This window comes from Osmia lignaria, chromosome 5 (genome assembly GCF_051020975.1).
Source record: "Osmia lignaria lignaria isolate PbOS001 chromosome 5, iyOsmLign1, whole genome shotgun sequence".
Classification (NCBI taxonomy): domain Eukaryota; kingdom Metazoa; phylum Arthropoda; class Insecta; order Hymenoptera; family Megachilidae; genus Osmia; species Osmia lignaria.
In genome coordinates, this window is record NC_135036.1 from 7,150,636 (window position 1) to 7,165,031 (window position 14,396).

Sequence of the window (14,396 nt, forward strand, 5' to 3'; positions counted from 1 at the left end):
CCAAAGATTGCGTTACGATATACGAATAAACATTGCATAGAACGAATTATTTAAGAGATCTAGTTCGAATTTTAATTTAAATTTTATTAATTAATTACTTGATTAAAAATTTCACGGTCAAAGAAATTCCTTTATAAATAAATCCTGTTGAGATATCTACTAAAGATTCAGCTTTAATATCTTACAACCAGCGTATCAAAGCGCGACGTCACTTTTTGTCAAAGAATTTTTTTCTTGTTTATTAACGAAAGGTCGTTAAGCCTGATTTACACTGTGTACTCAATTGACGTCAGTCTTAGCACGTACTGACAAAATATACCAAGTACTTTTAATGGTATCGATGGTCCCATGCAGTGACGCATGGTTCGTAGTTTATCGCGAGAGTGTTGTACAACGTTTGGTTGAACCGATTACTCGTCACTGAAATATTTTATAGTTGGTTCATAACAATGTGTCGGTCTTTTGAAATTTCATTTGCAACGAAAACAAAATGAGAAAGAACAAGGAAGAGTGGATTTAACGACGTGTCAACGTTTATTATGGAAAACCGACCGGCAACGGCCTATCAAAATTCCTTATCAGTGTCGTCTGCGTTCCGTTCACGATAATACGGGAATCGTACGTCTCTGACGGGTAGTCCCGGTGAAAAATATTTTTCCCGCATCGAGCGGATTCGCTCGAGCCGCGTGAATCAGCCTCGCGAAACGCGACCGATGAAAGATGAACGCGTTATTCGATAACGACGTGTTCGGTGCGAATGCATAATGCGATTACTGTTTTCCCTTCTGTTTCGTCCGAGCTACGCGGCTAAAATTTAAGCCGGATTAGCTGACTTTTAAAAGGAAATAGCAAGGAACGTTTTACGTGTAACCAGAATGTTTTTCATGAATTATTTCTGTCACTTTATTGTGTTACATTTTTCTCCTTCGTTTAGATTTCCGGTTACGTTTTATTTGTACCATTAACCCATTCATTCACAGCTGTTAAAAACATATTCTTCTGGAAATAGAAACATTCTGTGGTAATAAAGTTCTTCAGAAAATATTCTTTTTATTTCTTTATGAAAAATAAAGAGGTAGAAGCTTTGGACATTAATGATCTCGTTATTAACACTAGAATTGTGCATACTTGTTTTTAAATTGAAAAGAAAATGAATTTTTTATCTTAACAGAAGTCAACATACATTTTAAAAAAACACTTTAATAAATTTTATAATTTATGATAAGAAACTTGGGATTTATTATTTTGACTTAGTTTGTAGATTGAGTGTTAATGCAATTTTTATATATTAAAAAAAAGAAGAATTCAATTTTTGGGGTGGTTCGAATCATTCGTCATAGGGGTTGAATCCTTGAAATCCTGCGGACAGGAGTGTTTAAAGGTAGCTTTACACTGTTCTCGAAGCTACATAAGGGCACGTGGAATCCTGAAGCGCTAATGAGGCATGCGATTCTCTCGTTAAAGGATTAAATTACTGGACGTTGAAAGTCGTAGTAAAAGGCCGAGGGTTTGGCGTAAGGGGTTTCGTTCTTTAACGACGAGCTCGAAGGAATTAATGGAGCTTGTAAATGACGTGAAATCGATTTACTCGCAAAACGGTATTTTTTTCTGTGACTTTACTTTCTCCTTTTTTTATTCCCTATTGTTATTAATTTCAAGATTAACAATAAAATGATTACGGTTGATGGAAATGGTATTGACAGACTAACTTTTAACACAGATAAATAAATTATTAATTTCTAAAAAAATACAGCTTCACAAAATGAAAAATATTTTTATATTTTAGAAATTTATTTTTTTTAAATCGTATAATTTTGTGAATTATTAACAATTGATTTTTTAGTGTATAAAGTCATTGATATTCAGCTTTGGAATCGCAAGAAATCTGAAAGGAAAGCTATTCGTTTTCATGAAATTACATCGACAGGTTTTAGTTTACATCCAGTCGAATAAATTTCTTTACTGAAACTGCGTTTGAAATCACCCCACCGGTGAACATCGCCACTTCAGTTATTCACGGAGGAAACAGTACTCCCACCATTAGCTTCGAAGTCTCTAGTTTATCATTCACACGATCGTTCTCGTTCGTTCAGGCAATTAAATCACCTACACACGTGCCAGCACAGCACGCAACTGGTGATGCTCGTTTGATCCTCTATTTTGTTAATTTTCAAGTAACTTCAACGATACAAATGTTTTATAAATATTATTAACAGGCTGTGGAAGCATATGCATTTATAACATATCAGATCGTAGAAAACATATTAATTACATTAATTAATTACCAATTTGGTCAAATGGTAAATGGCACCTAGAGAAAGAAAATAATTTATAGAAACCTACATTTTTATAAAAATCTGCAATATGACCACAGAAAATAAATAATAATTATCAACGAGGTTTCCAAATATTTGTTTCTTTTTTAAATTCGAATGATTCTAGACTCCAGAATAATTTGAATGGTCAACAATAGGAAAAAGTAGAAGGAGGTAGCGAGGAGCTTCTTCGTCACAGGATAAGCCTGACGTGAAAGGAAAGAGTTTTAGCAAGGGGTGCCTCCACCCCTCCTCGTATTCCTAGGAAAGTAAGGGCCAGTATGGATTTCCCATAAGATCAGGTATGCCGGTGCCTGGAACCGACAATAAGGGTGTGCCAGTGTGCTCGCTATATTCAGTGAAAGGGAATAAAAGGGGGGTAAAAGAGAAGAAGAGAGGCATCCCTTCTCTTGGCCTGGTTCGAACCACCCCGGAGCTCTACTCTCACCCCGTTTTCAAGCTATCTTGCCTACCATGTCGTGTGGAACATTTCAAATATATATGTATATATCTACTTGAATATTTGCGATCTTCTCTAATATTCCATGGAATAGTGCTTTAGGATAATTGGTTAACCTCCATTGATGGGAAATGAAGATAGGGTTGGTTCGTTCGTTTCTTTTCAAAAGTGGAATTTTGTTCCTGTGGTAGTTTCATTAAGCGAATTGTAGATAATTGTTCACCCTTTGTAATTAATTATTCGCGAGTAAATTCGCGATCTGCACGAACGATGTCATCTTCATTTAAAGTTTTTGAATAGTCCAAAGAATTTTCTATTTTTTCACTAATTCCAAGTATCTCTATGGTCCCTTTCAAAAACTTAGTATGCCAAGTCCTTCGACGAACTTCCTGCTCGCGAGTAACCGCATAGCCGAAATTTTCTTAACAAGTTTCGCTCCCAGTCTCCCACGGGATTTCACCGAAATCAGGTTCCCGGAGTTGGTTCGGAAACTTTGGACACCTGCGAAGCATCGAATCCCAAACACCTCGACATCCTGCACCTTTCCACCGTCTGTAAATCCCAGCTTCCGTTTCCATAATGCAAAAACACGTTGAGCAGCCAACACACCTCGCGAACGATACTCGTGAACATTACAATAAAGATGGGTAACGATGAGGGGTAAATAAGTCGATGGTCTTCGCTGCCTAGTTATTTATTTAAAAAAACACAAATTTGATTTAAAATTTTTCATCTATTTTTTCAAATAAACCACCCTAGTTGTATCACGATCATTGAAACATCCTGTATAAAGGGAAGCATGAACCTATTCAGGGTGGCACCCTTTCGCAGAATCTACCCCAAAGCGGAGGCACCCAATGTTTCGAAAGTACTCTCTCTCTGTAATGCACCAAACGGGGGTGGAACCACGCCCTCTCATCTCCGAGTGAATCGCGAGGCACGTTGTTCACGTTCCAAAATCATCTTTAGCTGCTTCCTTGGCAGTCGCTTTGCGATTACCTTTATACTTTATAGTCTGTCGGAGCCGCGGGAGAAAGATTCTGGCTTTACGTTCCGTGAACTTCAAGTATTAATAGGTGGTTCGATGTTGGGGGTCGCGGTTGGAATGTTACTTGAAAGAAATATTCAGAAATTCTTTTTAATCGTTCAAAATGTTTATCAGATTCGCAACCAACATTCTATCAAATAATATAATAATCCATAAAACTAGTACTCAATTGGTTCCTTTGCACCAATTTTATTACCATACTGAGAAAATTACAGAGGTACTTAATCTAAAATTTATTCTCCATTATTAAATATAACTTTTTCCCATTTATTCGGCAGCTTGTCAATCCCAAAAGCAAAGAAATTAGGTTCTTTTGACGAGAAGAAAACCAAGTTCACTTCGTTACGTATCACGTTAACATGTGTACGTGTAATTAAAACGCATTTATTTTACTATCATCATTTGTACGACGTGCAAATAATTTTTTTCCGCATTTCGGTCGAAATATTCATTTTCAAAGAGGCCAGACTTTATCCTCTACCCGGTTACGCCAATGGTCCCAGTTGCCAGGATTCACCTTGAAATCCTTGGCGACCGGTGATATCAGCACTTCGGCTCACGGCTTGAATCGGAGGAAATGGAATTTCCTACGGAGTCGTCGTGGTCGTGGTCGGCGTCGTTGTCGTCGGTCTGGCCGGCTTGATGACGGCCTTATCGGCGCCGTTCGTCAACTGTCCAACACTGACGCAGCTCACGCTGGCAGCGGGCAGAGTGTCGTGTAGTTGGTAGGCGTGTGTGATAGCGAGGTGATGTTTTGTTGCTAGCTGTCGGCTGATTCAGGGAGCCATCCGTGTCAAGGTACACCGCATCGACGTCCACATGCAACGTCCTGTGTTCTTTTTGCACCAGTCACGTGCACACCTACCGACGAACACGATTCTACATTCGGATCCGACGCCTGTGCACACCGTTGCTCGTGTACGCGGTGTTAAGAAAGTAATTATTACGGGGAGAAAAAGAAAGAAACGGGGATGTTTCTTGCCGAGGGGGATGCTTCGAAGACTGAAATTTACTTTGTAAATTCGGAGGAATTTGAATAATTTATTTAGCTCGAATTTATATTCTTAGGGTGTTGAAATTTCAATTCAGAGGCGTTAAGTATTTAATCGATGGTTCTATTGCGGAGGACACGCGATTCGATAATAAATCACGCGAAATGCTGCCACCGGAAGGAAATTACAAAGCGATCGAGACCGGGCGCATAGGACGATTGTTGTTGTTTTTTGTGAAAACGTATCGACACTTGGAATGCAGCCGATCGATATAATCGCACGTTCGGTGACATTGTGAAATAAGGCTCGACTGGACGCGTAATTTTAACCGCCTGCTCGACCAGATAATTAAGGCGATCGCCGGGCGAATAAATTATTGTCGTTTCGGCGTCGTATAACCGTGACGATCGGTTTTTCCATCGATTCCCGTCACGATTTCCACGCTGTTCCGTGCGGTTGTCGCGAACGAAATGACGCGTGTTTCGACGAAAACTAGGCTACGGGAACATAGGTATGCGAGGAGTTGGGAAATTGCTCTCTCATTATGCGCTGTATATCGAAACGCTTAAGATTCGAGGTAAATGACGGTGAAAATTACTTTTTACGCGGATGTTTGGAGCGTCTGAAAATTGCGTGGAAAAGAAATGCGTTTTAATGAAATTTTGATTTCTTCGCTCTAGTTTTTATAGTCTTTTACCAGCCGCGTTGAATTCTTTGATTACATTATATTTATCGTACGAAAGTCTGCAATCTTTAAGATTAGAAATTGTTTTTCATTCCTTTTCTCTGTCTCCATTCGAAAACAATGATTGTCGTCGAGGAAGGGGAGGAAAAAAGAATCCCCGTATCGTCCACTATTGTAAATTCATTTCGACATCGCGAGCGAACAATTCCCGTTTCACTGCAATTACGCGGAACCGAAGAGGCATCCCCGGTAATATCTCTCACCTGGCTTCGTTCCTTTTACCCCCCTTGTTCATCTTCATCCCCCTTACGCCGTCTCGGGGCGAGTCGGTTGTCAGTCAAGCAGAGCGGCGCGAATCGGGTGAGCCATGAAAGTTTTACTCGCGATTACTCCCGGAGTCAATTAGCGGCGAGTAGATTCGATTAGCGTCGAGTAATCCCGGACCTAGGGTAAGCGAAGGGCTCTCGTCTGTCGTGGAACAATAAGGGATGGCCGCGGCGCGCGAGGGTGAGGCGTCGAAGATAAGCCGTCGTCTTTCCCGGTTTCGATGCTAATCGAATTTTTTCAACTAAAAATACCGTGCACTCCGGTGGTCGCATAGCCCAAAATCTCGCGATCTCGTCGGAATCGAGGCCGGATGCGACGCTCCGGTGGTAATTGCACCGAGTCTGAGGATTTTCATTATTCATGCGCCACAGGTACGTGGGTACCACGTCGAGGTTACTCCCACCTTCTCGAGACACGAGAGGATTCAGGAAATTACCGATGAAATAGTCTGACGGACGAAGGAGGCTCGTCACGCGCGGAAAAGTTGATTTTTTCTGTACAGAAACGCGTTAACCCTTTCACCGTAAATAATTATAGTATTTCTTGATTTAATGGAAGGGAAATTATCTCTTATCTGTCAGCTGTGATACCTTGATTAGCAGTGAGTCATCTGAAATTTTGAAATATTAAAAAGTCATTATATTATTTCGAAAAATAATATTACACGGAAAAATTGATTTTTAATGTACAGAAACGCGTTAACCCTTTCACCGTAAATAATTATAATATTCCTGGTTTAATAGAAGGGAAATTATCTCTTATCTGTCAACGATGATACCTCGACTAGCAGTGAGTCATTTTAAATTTTAAAATATTAGAAAGTGTGCCATTATGTTAATTCAATACACAATATTCAACGAAATAATAATATTGAAAAATACTTATTGGGTGAATTCTTGACAGTGGTTTGTAACGCCACCTCTTAGTCAGACGCATATATGTGCATATACGTGTACACATACCTGTCTGATTTCCAACAAGGGAGGACATAAAGGGGGTCGACGATGGCGGGCTACATTGGGGGTTGCGGTGTCAATAATACATCGTGCTCTTCGTATGTAGGTGACTGCTGCTAGCGAGCATTCGAGTCGCTCTCGAGCACGAACAATAATTTTCAAAATAAACTTGAATAATAAGCTTTATTTGCCACAAGTCAGCTTTTACCCTTAATGACTATTAAAATTATTTCCAAATCTATAATACCAGATTTGCGTTAGAAAGAATTATAATTTCATAAATGCAATAATAGATTTTTCGGGTAATAAAATTAAAGATTAACAGTCATTTGCATAATTCGACCGGGTGTTGGTGTCGCATTTTGCGAATCAGGAAACGCGTATATAAACGACCCCAACGCCGTGTCAAATATTTTACGAAAATGTTGCACTACAGTAACACGGGAATAATTCAAAACCTGAACCATTCCCCGGTTCTCCGTAGAAACAACATTCCTGAGCAGTCTTAACAGGATATTTACGAACAAGTAAGGGTACAATAATCATCGGGAGATCCTATGTTTCCCAGAATTTTTCCGAAATTTTCCTAAAAGAACCGCTGAAAGCTTCGAGAGGACGATCCGTTGATTATTTTATACGGGAAGGTAGTTTACTCGTTTTCTCGTAGCCATCGTTTCGTCTCCCTGGTGACTGTTCTCCGGTCGAGTTTACGGCTCCCCTGTCTGTACGGCCCTGGCGTGGTCGCTTCCCACACATGGGATCGCACAGGGGAACACAGACACGGGAACCTGGACGTACGCTCGTCCAGCCGCGCCTGCGGTACATATATTAGCACGTTCCACGCACGCACACACACGTACAATTGTACACAGAAATACACATTTCACACACGGTACACACTCGTACGTGATATATGCCTGGCTGTACGAGGCGGTTGAGTGGAGTTGTGGTGGACGGGTGGGTGGCCATGTGGGCGGGCGGACGATAGTTTATTCAGCGGATTATTGACGGGTGGTGTGTTCGGGTCCTACATGCCGTGCGGCGCACTCAAAATAGCCCCCGGTTAACCCCTGACGCTGGCATTTGAAATATCGACCTTTTCGAATTTAGTCGGAATATGCGGTTGCCAGGATCTCTGCGCCGAACGGGGCACCGGTTGATCGTCGAACAACCAGGATCCTGGTACCTGAGACTTTTGCTAGGACATTGACAGGGTTCCGTTCTATTCGAGAAAGAGAAACGGTATATCGCATCTATTTTTTATCGTTTTATTCAAGGGGTTGCAATAGCTTCGCTTTTTGACAGTTTGAATAAATGAAATAATTAAAATTAGATAATTAAATAGATAATAAATTTATTGGTGTTTACTTTGGTAAAAAAAATGAAAGTATCTATGGAAAATAGGTATTCATTAAAAGGGATTTTCTACGACGAGATGTAAAGCCAGAATTGATGTCTCCATAAAATTTATTTGATTTCGCCACGTGCTTAGTATGCTGATCGTAATAAAACGCGATCGATCGTCAATAGGTATTGCTGAAAGTACTAATTAAAATTTATAGAATCGAGTGTCATGCACAAGTGGTGCACATGCAAGCATCAATTTTTAATGAAATTTTCGCCGATTTCTATTGCGTTCTTGTGAAATGAATTTTCCAACAACACGAGTAGGTAACCGTGTGCATTGGTTATTAAACTAAAAGCGTGCGGTGATATACATCGTGTACACCGGAGGGTCAGATATTTTTTTAATTTTTCAAAAATTGTTTATACCGTCCACGCTACATTTCGCCGTAATATTACTCACAATATTACGCTGCGTCACTTCATTTCGATGGACTTGATGATTTTTCCCTCGACAAAATCCTTTTTTCGTAAATATTCGAGTGTTTTGCATTCCGATACAAAAATGAAATATAATAATTCATAATTATCGAACACCAAAAATTCATTATATTCTAATATCATTTAAAAAATTTCCAAATTTAATTTTTTATTGAATTCGAAGAATCCTCGTTTCACAAGAACCTCTGCAGGAAGTTAATTAATTTTTCCGCGCAGAAATCATCGCCGAAACGTTCACCGAACGCAGCCGGGGAAAGGGTGCGAACTAGTCGAGGAAAATCGTAGAAACAGAAAATTTTTGCGGCCCGAGCTCGCGTAATATTTAATTTTCCTCTCAGCCCGACATATTCGCGCGAACCGCAGCGTTCAGTTACAGATACCCACTGGCCTCTTCCCCTCTCCCCTCGCTCCGTTTTTCCTCTCTTTTTTTCCTTTTTTTTTTTCTTTCGCGCGCACACACGCGCTCGTTTGTTGCTGTGTACTCGCGTGATATCTCGCATTATCAAGGTGAGCTGACCGCGCCGGCACAAGAAGAAGAAAAAAAGAGTGTGCTCGCTTTTTTCATCCGGTGAGCTAGCCGCGGCTTCACGCGCCTTATGCCACGTTCACACCGTGAAAATTCTAGCCTCCTATCGGTGATAAGAAGGCGTGAAAAATTGATAAGGTCGAGCGGCGTGATGCAATTTCGTTAATAACAATTTCACGTCCGCATTTGAAATCGACACGTCATAACAGCGAACATCGAAGTTTAATTTCGATATAAATTTGATTTTCTATTGTTTCTTTCATTTGTAGAGATAAATTTGTTAATTAATTGTGATTTTAAATTAATGGAAATTGATTGATTTTCGTTCCACGTGTGAACAGAGCCTAAGGGAGTGCTTCGCGTTAACGCACACGTAGAAATTTCTCTTTCACACAGTCACGTGTGGACGAGTTGATAGGGATGGCCATGCAAGTCCGCGTAATTGCCGGGCACGGTGCTACCGACCACTTCCGGTCCGCGTATCCGCCTCTGCAAGCACCTTCCTTTCGACAGAAAGCAACACGCGCTTCCGCGAGAATGTAAAAGTGTCAAGAACGTCCCCTTAGCCGAATTAAAGAACGATCTGAATTTTTCTTTTCAATTTCGTAACACGGCTTTTCGACAGACCGGAAGTCAAAGGGAAATTCTACTTCGTCGCGAGGACGCATTCGTTGGGGTGTTTTGTACGCGGAGGATAATTATTGATAAATTTATTTCGAGCTGGCTATTTTTAGCAGACGATGCGGTAGTTGTATATTGAAAATAGTTTAACACAAGGTTACCGTTCTTCCCTAGCCGGTTCTTTTCTATTTTTTAATGCGATGGTTATAAAATTTGTTGAAGGAAATCGGAGACAGAGTTCTGCGCATCTAAACGGTATCGACGATAAGTGAAACGCAGCAAAATATAAATACGCGAAACAATTTTGTCGCGGGTGATAACCTCTTTACTTGAAACAGATCACGTCTATTGCAAGAGTGTTCTGCGTAAATGGTTGAATACGAACATGGATTTCCCTTTGGATTTAAGTAAAATAACTTTGAAAAAATTTGAAAATTAAAAATTTTTTCATTCTTCTGTCCAACCCCTTTAAATATGTAAGAGAAATATTCGAGCAAATGTAATTGCAAATTCAGGATTTCAAATTTTTCAATTTTCATCAAATAGAATACAATACTTCTATGACAGCAAGACTGTCTCCTAAAATGAATAACAATTTAAAATATTATCAGTGACATTAATTGTTTCATTTTCATAATTAAAAACAGCTGACTGATAAATTAATCTTCTTTGATAAAACGTGGTTAGTTCAAAAAATTTATATATAAGTTTACTGCAAGAGCAAAATAATATGTAAAAATGCAGCACAGATGATCTTGAAGAGGAGGAAAAAATGGTATTTTTTTTTCCCTCTCGTCGCATCGTTACAGCTCGAGAAGATAATTAGGTGGTTTGTTTTGTGTGACCCACCCTGTATACATAGGTACGCGTGCGCCTGTGTACACGGAAACCGAGAAGAGAGGTAACTAGAGAGAAACGAGGTTTCGCGCGAATCGATGGCTAATAGCCCTCCCCGCTGTAATTAATGCAACAAGTTGATACCTAACACTTATCTGCGCTGCCGCGGCTTTCACGGTTAAACCGCCACGAGTTTCGAAGCAAGTCGCGTGTACCCGTCGTCGACGATCGAAAGGCAAGTTTCCAAACGCCTTTTTAATTTTTCTAATTAGTTATAATCCTTTTGAGACGGAGTTTCGCGGTTCTGGATATTTTGGACGATTGGAATTTATCGAGTATTGTTGCTCATTGCGATTGGATAAGATATAAATATTGAGACTATTCAATTGGAACGGGTACCCGTGAGATACCCGGGTAGACAAAATTACCCGTGAGATATCCAGGTAGAGAAAATTACCCGAGTACTTATGAGACACCCGGGTAGAAAAAATTACCAGGGTATCCGAGTATTTCATAAATTAGAGGCTTACTACTTAATTTAATTTTTTAGCTTATCATAATTGAAAAGCTTGTAGCATGAAACAAATGACTATGTCAGGGATAAAGAATGGGAAAGGAAACCCTAAATGTTTGACAGGGGCTTTAGAACCGCGTGAAAATCATTGAGATCTTCGTTTGTGGTCTCGACAGAGGGGTGCTGAGTTTTCATTAGGGGTGAGCACCCCTCCGATCTTCCCATCGATGTGTTTTGAGGTCCCGTTCAGTTTTATTAACTTGTCATTTGATTTTACCTTCGATACGTTAAAAAAGATCAATCTTTCGATCAATTATTTCTTAATTTATATCTGAATAATTAACATTAACACATTGATCACCGCAATAGAAATAGCTATAAATAGCCATAAATTATTGCAGTCATCAAAAATTAATTTTTTGATACACAGCTTCAATTTGTTGTTTTACATTATTTATAATTATCTCTTTCACGTTCGTTTTTTTAATTAATACAAATTGTTTCACTCCCATGTTTTGGGTCAATAGAACTCGTTGCGTGTGAGAATATCAGTTAACCAATGGAATTAATTAAATTCAATTCTTCTTTTTTTTTTGATTGAACACTGAATGTTCGTGTAAATTCTATTTTTCATTGGAATGGATTCGATCGATTTCACCAGGCACCGTTTGACCGCGATACTTTCTGGCGACAATGAAAAATATTTCAAACAGGTATCACGTGTAAACGAGCTTCGGACAGTTTGAAAAAATCATCGACGAACGATTCTTTTTTTTTTTTTTTTTTCATTTCTTTTCAATTATATGCGCTTTTTTGTAGCGAGGTGAAAGCCGAGTTTCGAAATATTGTCAAAAAATCATTGGTGAAATCGTGTCCGCGCTCGCGTTGGCGCGACGGGGATATAAATACGAATATAAATCTCGAAATTCTCATATTTATTGCCGTTCTCGCATTTCGGGAAATTTGGAAAGCACGTACCGTTACAGGGAAGTAAATTTTCGAAATTACATTGAAATTTATCGTCTCTCAATTTCTGTTGGCTCGTGGTATTGTTATGAATAACGAATATTTGATATTAAAATAATGAAACTTAAGAACCTAGCATTATCATTATATTCTTTAAAATTTATTTTTTAATCACCCACTATTTTAAATATTATTACAAATGATTTTAATAACGTTAATTTCCTTTATTACTGTAGCATATTTTTATTTAGTATACTAGTAACAAAATATTTTACTAGTACTAGTATATTATTAACAAAAAATTATACTTTTTTTACAGTTCCCTAATTAAAGTAAAGATTTTTAGTAAAGGTATTTAATGAAAAGTTAATTAACTCCTGAAGTCTAAAAATAATTTAATAAAAATTCATATTTTCATTCATGAATGATTTAATCGTAAGGGATGGAGAAATTGGGTTGAGTCGAGGCACATTCGAAAAAAATCCCGAGAATTTACACGGTGACGGGAAACGGATGTGTTCTATAAACGCGATGAAACGCCACTCTGACGGTCGTTTCCCGTTTTTTCGATTACTCGGGATTGGTAAATATTCGACGAATCCTAGCCTGTGACTGGCCGAGCACATATACGCGGGCATAGTTATTGGTTACGCGTTTATAATTGATATTACACCCCCTACGAGAGGGGTTGCTCGTGAAATTTACTGACGATTGCCGGCCGTTGTTTCGACCGTTCATTCGTGTTTGCTCTGGCAAAAAATATTTCCGATTTTAAAAGCTCGATGCCGGTTAAATGAAAAATATCCGTACCCACCGTGGAAAACGATGGGTGTTGTTAATCTGTCGTTTCGGCATACGCGGGCCGATTTAGACCCTTCTTTTTTCTTTTTTTTTTTACCTTCGATTCAGACGAATTTCTGGTATACATAAATTGATTTATATTTTATTTTTATTTCTTTTTGATGAAGAAATATTTTGTCTTTTAAATCCCCATAGAATCACAAATCTTTGAAACAACAATCATTCGACCCACTTGATCCACAATTCACCCGACTGTCAAAGCAACCTGGCTATTTACACTAAACACCGAGCCACCCTTTTCGCTGATCAAAATTCCACCCCTAATTACGCAACGAGGCTGTAATTCACATCGGCGGAGGGGGCGAGTCTTTTATCGCGGTCGGGTAAAAAGAGCTTCCCCGAATCTTAAGCCTAGCCGGAGGAAGGCTGGCAGCCAGCCTGATCCAGCCGCGGCATAAAAGAGACCATCCCACCCCTTAAACTCCGTGGACACACAATTAGGGGATCGTGGTGGCGCGGAAATCCCTGCCAATTCTTGAGAACCTTCCGCCACTATTAAATGCAAACCCCTTTTTCTCGAGGTGGTGGAGCTGGTTGGAATTGAACAGGGGGGGGGAGAGAGATAGGGGGAAACTGGCTGCCGGTTTTAGCCTGGAAATGGGACTTGGTAGGAAGTTTCTGGCAGCCAGGCTTCTGCATCATGGATGCACCTGCATGAAGGGCGGATGGAAGAAGGGAGCGGTGGAGAAGCTTGCAGGACCGATAGAGGGAAAAGTAACGAGGGTTGGGTCGCCATATAATTACCGTTAATTGAATTCTTAGTGGCGGCCGTCCAACCTACCACCAGCTACGTGGTATCCAGGGTCCTCTAGGGTCTTCTGCTTGTTAGAGGTAGTCGCGTGCTTGTGTGTATTTTATGAACGTCCGTGTGCCGCTTTGGTGTGCCTTAATGGATCGGGAAATTATTGCGCGAGATCCCTCTGGAGGCCGAAATCGTTTCGCTGTTTGTGTTTCTTTCACCTGGAACTGGGTGTGTGACTCTGCATTTCTTATACGGGGTGTCGCGTTTTAATCTGTAAATGGAACCGTCGGAGAAATTGAACGTACCGAGCTTGCTGCTACCAAGCTTGCGAGCCATTCTGAGGAACGGATGCACAGAGACGTTCAAAGGCATTTCGAGAGCTTTCAAGTTGATTTTTCTTTTTTTTTTTTTTTTTTTCATTTTCGTTAACCGGTTTTTTGGATTATACGCGATTGTAATTTAGATAGTCGGTCCTTAAAAATTTGATAGCCTCGGTTCTAAAAATGAACAATGGTCTATGATAGATTGAATTAATATTCTACATGGAATTACCTTTGGTCAGATTATACTATTAATTGTTAGAGACTTTGTAAAACGTAGAAAACGCAATTATCGCGTGGAGCAGAAGGCTATAACAAAAATCAATTGCAATAAAGTCGCGTTTTAATCGGTAGCAGCTCGTCGCAAGCGTTTGACCATCG

General features: G+C 39.7%; 1 protein-coding gene across 7 annotated transcripts in view; it reads left to right on the plus strand.

The window, feature by feature from the left end:
- The window catches only part of LOC117605063 (nucleolar protein 4-like), a 116,641-nt gene that overhangs the window by 58,700 nt on the left and 43,545 nt on the right, over positions 1-14,396 (plus strand). The window contains exon 1 of one of the 7 annotated variants that reach the window (XM_034325892.2): positions 4,604-4,741. The exons of the other annotated variants lie outside the window; for them this stretch is intronic. The gene's annotated coding sequence lies outside the window, so the exon portion shown is untranslated. Of the gene's footprint in view, positions 1-4,603; positions 4,742-14,396 lie in introns of those variants that run through there. 7 annotated transcript variants of the gene reach the window in all.